The sequence below is a fragment of the Cetorhinus maximus genome, unplaced genomic scaffold (assembly GCF_964194155.1).
Source record: "Cetorhinus maximus unplaced genomic scaffold, sCetMax3.hap1.1 HAP1_SCAFFOLD_2176, whole genome shotgun sequence".
Classification (NCBI taxonomy): domain Eukaryota; kingdom Metazoa; phylum Chordata; class Chondrichthyes; order Lamniformes; family Cetorhinidae; genus Cetorhinus; species Cetorhinus maximus.
The window spans coordinates 2,389-10,000 of NW_027598115.1; the positions used below are offsets into that span (position 1 = coordinate 2,389).

At 55.6% G+C, this 7,612-nt stretch overlaps 1 long non-coding RNA gene across 1 annotated transcript in view; it reads left to right on the top strand.

Annotated features, from left to right (window-relative positions):
• The first annotated feature begins 504 nt into the window (after positions 1-504).
• Positions 505-7,612, top strand: part of LOC144677044 (uncharacterized) — a 7,365-nt gene continuing 257 nt past the window's right edge. Inside the window, exons 1-3 of the long non-coding RNA XR_013575482.1 lie at positions 505-559; positions 1,568-1,625; positions 2,265-2,317. This is a non-coding gene — a long non-coding RNA (uncharacterized LOC144677044). The remainder of the gene's footprint in view (positions 560-1,567; positions 1,626-2,264; positions 2,318-7,612) is intronic.

Below are 7,612 nucleotides of genomic sequence, written 5' to 3' on the forward strand. Positions count from 1 at the left end.
GTAGCTAAGGCTATGAGTAGGTCGCAGGCTCTGGGGCCTGTAGCTAAGGCTGAGTTGAGTAGGCCGCAGGTTTTGGGGCCTGTAGCTAAGGTTGAGTTGAGTAGGCCGCAGGTTTTGGGGCCTGTAGCTAAGGCTGAGCTGAGTAGGCCGCAGGCTTTGGGGCCTGTAGCTAAGGCAGAGTTGAGTAGGCCGCAGGCTCTGGGGCCTGTAGCTAAGGCAGAGATGAGTAGGCTCCAGGCTCTGGGGCCTGTAGCTAAGGCTGATTTGAATAGGCAACAGGTCCTGGGGCCTGTAGCTAAGGCAGAGTTGAGTAGGTCGCAGGCTCTGGGGCCTGTAGCTAAGGCTCAGGTGAGTAGGCCGGAGGTTCGCCAGCCTATTGCTGAGGCTGATGTGGCTTCTGGCTGCAGATTCTCGGTTGTGTTAACCTGAATAATATTCCGAGTTGCCCCCTTCCCTCCATTCCCACTCCTCCACCTCCAGGACATTGCTACTATCGGTTATCCAAAGAATTCTCCGCAGACGTCCTGGGCTGTTTCAGAACATGTCAGAAACCGTGCCAGTGAGTACAAACTGCATTCGCCCTCAGTGCGGTCTCCTTCCAACTAGCGAGGGAGCACCGCACTGTCGGAGGGTCAGTACTGAGGGAGAGCCGCACTGTCGGAGGGTCAGTGCTGAGGGAGCGCCGCACTGTCGGAGGGTCAGTGCCGAGGGAGCGCCGCACTGTCGGAGGGTCAGTGCTGAGGGAGCGCCGCACTGCCGGAGGGTCAGTGCTGAGGGAGCGCCGCACTGTCGGAGGGTCAGTGCTGAGGGAGCGCCGCACTGTCGGAGGGTCAGTACTGAGGGAGAGCCACACTGTCGGAGGGTCAGTGCCGAGGGAGCGCCGCACTGTCGGAGGGTCAGTACTGAGGGAGCGCCGCACTGTCGGAGGGTCAGTACTGAGGGAGCGCTGCACTGTCGGAGGGTCAGTGCTGAGGGAGCGCCGCACTGTTGAAGGGTCAGTACTGAGGGAGCGCCTCACTGTCGGAGGGTAATTGCTGAGGGAGCGCCGCACTGTCGGAGGGTCAGTGCAGAGGGAGAGCCGCACTGTCGGAGGGTCAGTGCTGAGAGAGCGCCGCACTGTCGGAGGGTCAGTGCTGAGGGAGCGCCGCACTGTCGGAGGGCCAGTGCTGAGGGAGCGCCGCACTGTCGGAGGGTCAGTGCTGAGGGAGCGCCGCACTGTCGGAGGGTCAGTGCTGAGGGAGCGCCGCACTGTCGGAGGGTCAGTGCTGAGGGAGCGCCGCACTGTGGGAGGGTCAGTGCTGAGGGAGCGCCGCACTGTCGGAGGGTCAGTGCTGAGGGAGCGCCGCACTGTCGGAGGGTCAGTGCCGAGGGAGCGCCGCACTGTCGGAGGGTCAGTGCTGAGGGAGCGCCGCACTGTCGGAGGGTCAGTGCTGAGGGAGCGCCGCACTGTCGGAGGGTCAGTGCCGAGGGAGCGCCGCACTGTCGGAGGGTCAGTGCTGAGGGAGCGCCGCACTGTCGGAGGGTCAGTAATGAGGGAGTTGTATTAAGATCACTGCTACTGTTCCAGGCAAACAGAATATCAGATGACTGCAGGATATGCAAATTGGCCATCAAAGAATTCAGAGGTGAGTGTGAAAATGAAGCCCAATCCATTCTGCTCACAAACACACACACACAGTCTCAGACACACACACACAAACAAACACACACACATTCTCTCAACCATACACGCTCTCCTACACAGACACACACACACAGACTCTCTCAGACACACACTCTCACACACACAGTGTCAGACACACACACTCACACACAGACATACACACACACAGACTCTCTCATACACACACTCTCACACACAGACACACACACACACACTCTCTCAGACACACACTCTCACACACAGACATACACACACACAGACTCTCTCATACACACACTCTCACACACAGACACACACACACACACTCTCTCATACACACACTCTCACACACAGACACACACACACACACTCTCTCAGACACACACACTCACACACAGACATACAAACACACAGACTCTCTCATACACACACACACGCTCTCTCACACACACACACACTTTCACACACACACTCTCACACTCTCACACACACACACTCACAAATACGCACACACTCATACTCACTCTCTCACACTCACAGTCTCTTCCTTCCCCAATCCCTCTCTCCATCCGTCTCCATCTCCAGGTTAATGATGTTTTTTCTTGATCTATTTCACTCTCAGAGCTGGATCTATCCGGTACTCCACAGTGAAAAACAGTTCAGCAGCTCAAACAGGTGGGAAACTGTTCGGTGGGAATCTCCATCTCTCTCTCTCTCTCTCTCTGTCTCTGTCTCTGTCTCTCTCTCTGTCTCTGTCTCTGTCTCTCTGTCTCTGTCTCTCTCTCTCTCTGTCTGTCTCTCTCTGTCACTCTCTTTCTTTCTCTCTCTCTTTCTGTCCCTCTGTCTTGCCCTCTCTTTCTCTCCCTGGCTCTGTCTCTCTCTCTCTATCTCTGTCTCTCTCTCTCTGTCTCTGTCTCGCTGTCTCTGTCTCGCTTTCTCTCTGTCTCTCTCTCTCTGTGTCTGTGTTTCTCTCTCTTTGTCACTCTCTTCCTATCTCCCTCTGTCTCTCACTTTCTATCTCTCTGTCTCTCACTCTCATTCTATCTCTCTCTGTCTCTCACTCTGTCTCTGTCTGTCTCTCTCTATCTGCCTCTCTCTTTATCTGTCTCTCTCTCTTTTTCTGTCTCTCTGTATCTGTCTCTGTCTCTCTCTCTGTCTCGCTCTCTGTCTCGCGCACTCTCTGTCTCTCTCTCTCACTGTCTGTCTATCTCTCTTTCTCTGTCTCTCTCTTTCTGTCTCTCTCTCTTTCCGTCTATCTTTCTCTCTCTGTCACTCTCTTTCTATTTCTTTCTGATTCTATCTCTCTCTGTCTCTCTCCCTCTCTCTCGCTTTCTATCTCTCCGTCTGTCAGTCTGCCTCCCTCTCTTTCCCTGCCCCTGTTTTTGTCTCTGTCTCTCTCTCGTTCTTTGTCTTTCTCTCTCTGTCTCCCTCTTTCTGTGTCTCATTCTGTCTCTCTCCATCTGTGTTTTCTGTCTTTCTGCCTCTGTCTCATACTCTGCCCCTTCCCGCCCCCCCGCACGTGTGTTAACCCCCGTCTCTCCATTCTCCCACGCTGCTAGGAAAGAAGTCGCCAAACTGAACCTCTTCTTCCTTGAGCTGAACTACAAGACCATAAGCGAGAACCCTGCTCTCCCCGTAAGCCCCTTTCTCAATATTTGCAAGATCGCCCCGTCTTGTCTCCACTGGGCTCGTGGGCTTGCCAGAGTGGGGAGGGGGGTATTGGGGGCAGGCATGGGAGTAGTGGGTGGGGGGGTTCATGTGGAAGATAAACACTTGGCATCGGTGCCAGCCGGGGATGGGGGAAATGAACCCAGCCCCGGGGCCCCTCCTCCTCCTCAGGCTGAGGAGGTTGCTCTGCGAAACTGCGGCTGAGCTTCAGCTCATGTGAGGAGCGAGTGCGTCTGGGATCGGCGAGGGAATGGAGGGCGACCGACGGCGTGGGTCAGCCCGGGCTGGCTTAGCAGCACCCCTCCCCCCGGAGGGGATGAAAGGCACCCACCGCCCACGCCTCCTTCCAGCTCCCACCTCGCGTGGAGTTGGACGGGGAGAGACGGAGGGCTTACCGCGAGACGGGGGAGGGAGGTCGGGCGCGGGAGGGGAAGGAGTTCCGAGTAACGGAGGGCACACCCCCCTCCCCCTCCCTCTCTTCTGGTTGCCTCCCCAGGTGGTGCTGGTGCTGTCGAACCTCGGCAGCCAGTGGAGCTTGTGGTTCGGGTCCTCGGTGCTGTCGGTGGCGGAGATCCTGGAGCTGGTCCTTGACCTGGGGGTGCTGAGCGCCACCCTGGCGCTGGCAGCCCTGCGCCGGCGCTTCCTGGGGGGGTCCGGCCCCCCTCCCCCACCCCCACCCCAATCCCTGTTGCCGGATCCGCCCCACCACCTTCGCTGCCGGCCGCCTGTCTGCCCCCACGCCCGGCGGGACCCCGGCACCCACCTGGGGGCCTTCGACGCCCTGGCTGACCCGGCGCTGCCCCCCACGTACGACTCGCTGGCCCGGGGGAGGGGGGGGCACCACCAGGGGGGCAGCCCGGGTCCCGAGGGCCCAGAGGGAGGGACGGGCACCTACCTCTAGGGGTCCCCGATCCGGCCCCTCCAAATCTTAGCTTCACCTCCCCCTCCCCGCCCCCCAAACTGTGGGACTCCTCACCCCCTCCCCCCCCCCCCCAAACTGTGGGACTCCTCACCCCCTCCCCCCCCCCAAACTGTGGGACTCCTCACCCCCTCCCCCCCCCCCCCGCAAACTGTGGGACTCCTCACCCCCTCCCCCCCCCCCAAACTGTGGGACTCCTCACCCCCTCCCCCCCTCCTCAAACTGTCCCCCCTACAAGGACATGAAGGGAGTTAATTGGAGAGAAATTTGTCTGCAGAGAAGGAGAGAGAGAGACAGAGAGACAGAGAGAGAGAGAGAGAGACAGAGAGACAAAGAGACAGACAGAGAGAGGGACAGAGAGAGAGAGAGAGTTAGAGAGAGAGAGTTAGAAAGAGAGAGAGAGAGAGACAGAGAGAGAGACAGAGAGAGAGACAGAGAGAGAGAGAGAGACAGAGAAAGAGACAGAAAGAGAGACAGAGAGAGAGAGAGAGAAACAGAGAGAGAGAAACAGAGAGAGAGAGAGACAGAGAGAGAGAGGAGAGACAAAGCGAGTGACAGAGAGAGGGAGTGGGGAGAGAGAGAGAGAGACAGAGAAAGAGACAGAAAGAGAGACAGAGAGAGAGAGAGAGAAACAGAGAGAGAGAAACAGAGAGAGAGAGAGACAGAGAGAGAGAGGGAGAGACAAAGCGAGTGACAGAGAGAGGGAGTGGGGGAGAGAGAGAGAGAGACAGAGCAAGAGAGTGAGAGAGAGAGGGTGAGCGAGAGAGTGAGAGAGAGGGAGAGAGACAGAGTGAGAGAGTGAGGGAGACAGAGAGAGAGAGGGAGAGAGAGAGAGACAGAGCGAGACAGAGAGAGAGATAGAGAGAGAGAGACAGACAAAGAGACAGACAGAGAGACAGAGAGAGAGAGAGACAGAGAGAGAGAGAGACAGAGAGAGAGAGACAGAGAGAGAGAGAGAGACAGAGAGAGAGAGAGAGAGACAGAGAGAGAGAGAGAGAGACAGAGAGAGAGAGACAGAGAGAGAGAGAGAGGGGCAGAGAGAGACAGAGCGAGAGACAGAGCGAGACAGAGAGAGAGACAGAGTGAGACAGAGACAGAGTGAGACAGAGTGAGACAGAGAGAGAGAGACACAGAGAGAGAGAGACAGAGAGAGAGAGAGACAGAGAGAGAGAGAGAGACAGACAGAGAGAGAGACAGAGAGAGAGAGAGACAGACAGAGAGAGAGACAGAGACAGAGAGAGAGTGAGAGACAGAGAGACAGAGAGAGAGTGATGGAGAGAGAGAGAGACAGAGAGAGAGTGATGGTGAGAGAGAGAGACAGAGAGACCGAGAGAGAGAGAGAGTGATGGAGAGAGACAGAGAGAGAGAGAGAGAGAGAGAGACAGAGAGAGAGAGAGAGACAGAGAGAGAGACAGAAACAGACAGAGAGACCGAGAGAGAGAGAGTGATGGAGAGACTGAGAGAGAGCGAGAGAGAGAGAGAGACAGAGCGAGAGACAGAGCGAGAGGCAGAGCGAGACAGAGCGAGACAGAGACAGAGAGAGACAGAGAGAGAGAGTGATGAGAGAGAGACAGAGAGACCGAGAGAGAGAGAGAGAGAGAGAGTGTGATGGAGAGTGTGATGGAGAGTGTGATGGAGAGTGTGATGGAGAGTGTGATGGAGAGTGATGGAGAGTGTGATGGAGAGAGTGAGGGAGAGACAGAGAGAGAGAGTTATGGAGAGAGAGAGACAGATAGAGAGAGTGAGAGAAAGAGAGAGAGACAGAGCGAGACAGAGAGAGACAGAGACAGAGAGAGACAGAGACAGAGAGAGACAGAGACAGAGACAGAGCGAGACAGAGACAGAGACAGACAGAGACAGAGGGAGACAGAGACAGAGGGAGAGAGAGAGAGTGATGGAGAGAGAGAGACAGAGAGACCGAGAGAGAGAGAGAGAGAGTGTGATGGAGAGTGTGATGGAGAATGTGATGAAGAGTGTGATGGAGAGTGTGAGGGAGAGTGTGATGGAGAGTGTGATGGAGAAAGTGAGGGAGAGAGAGACAGAGAGAGAGAGACAGAGACAGACAGAGAGTCCGAGTGAGAGAGAGAGTGTTGGAGAGAGAGAGACAGAGAGAGAGACAGAGAGAGAGACAGGAGAGAGAGAGAGAGCCCGGAGCAGTTTATGTTGATATCAATCCCTCCTGACTCTTTCCCCAAGTTGCTGTCATGAATAAAGTTGGTGGTTTGAACACTGCAAGTCCTGTTTTATTTGTCGGGACCTCTGGGTCATGGGGAGGGCTGGATGGCTGTTTGGGGAAAACGGGACTGGACTCTTCCTGTGCACTGAGGGGGAGGGCGGTGTGTGTGTGTGGGTGTGCGGGTGGTGGGAGAAGGTGAAGGGAGAGGGTGGTGGTGTGGGAGAGCTGGTTCCAGGAAGGTGTGAGGGCAGCCCCTGCGTCCAAACCCCCGGAAATAGCCACCCGCGGGATTCTTGGTGATGCACACTGCAGTCGAATACCCAGACACCGCTTGCGGCCCAGCTGCTTGGCCGGTGCGAGCTCGGGGTTCAAGGGAGCCCTGAAATCATCCGAAAACACCCCCCCCTCCCCCCCACCCCACACACACCCGGGCAGTTCGAATCTCTGTCTCGCTTTCTCTCTCTCTGTGTCTCCGTTTCTCTCTCTTTATCACCCTCTTCCTATCTCTCTCTGTCTCTCACGTTCTATCTCTCTGTCTCTCTCTCTCATTCTCTCTCTCTCTGTCTCTCTCTCTGTCTGCCTCTCTGTCTGCCTCTCTGTCTGTCTCTCTGTCTTGATCTCTCTCTCTCCCTGGCTCTGTCTATCTCTCTATCTCTATCTCTGTCTCTCTCTGTCTCTGTCTCTGTCTCGCTGTCTCTGTCTCGCTTTCTCTCTGTCCCTCTCTCTCTCTCTTTGTCTCTGTTTCTCTCTCTTTGTCACGCTCTTCCTATCTCTCTCTGTCTCTCACTTTCTATCTCTCTGTCTCTCTCTCTCATTCTATCTCTCTGTCTCTCTCTCATTCTATATCTCTCTGTCTCTCACTCTGTCTCTGTCTGTCTTTCTGTCTGTCTCTCTCTCTCTTTTTCTGTCTGTCTATCTCTCTCTCTGTCTCGCGCACTCTCTGTCTCGCGCACTCTGTCTCTGTCTATCTCTCTCTCTTTTTCTGTCTCTCTTTCTCTGTCTCTCTCTCTTTCTGTCTCTCTCTCTCTCTTTCCGTCTATCTTTCTCTCTCTGTCACTCTCTTTCTATTTCTCTCTGTCTCTCTCTCTCATTCTATCTCTCTCTGTCTCTTTCCCTCTCTCTCGCTTTCTATCTCTCTATCTGTCAGTCTGTCTCCCTCTCTTTCCCTGCCCCTGTTTTTGTCTCTGTCTCTCTTTCTTTGTCTTTC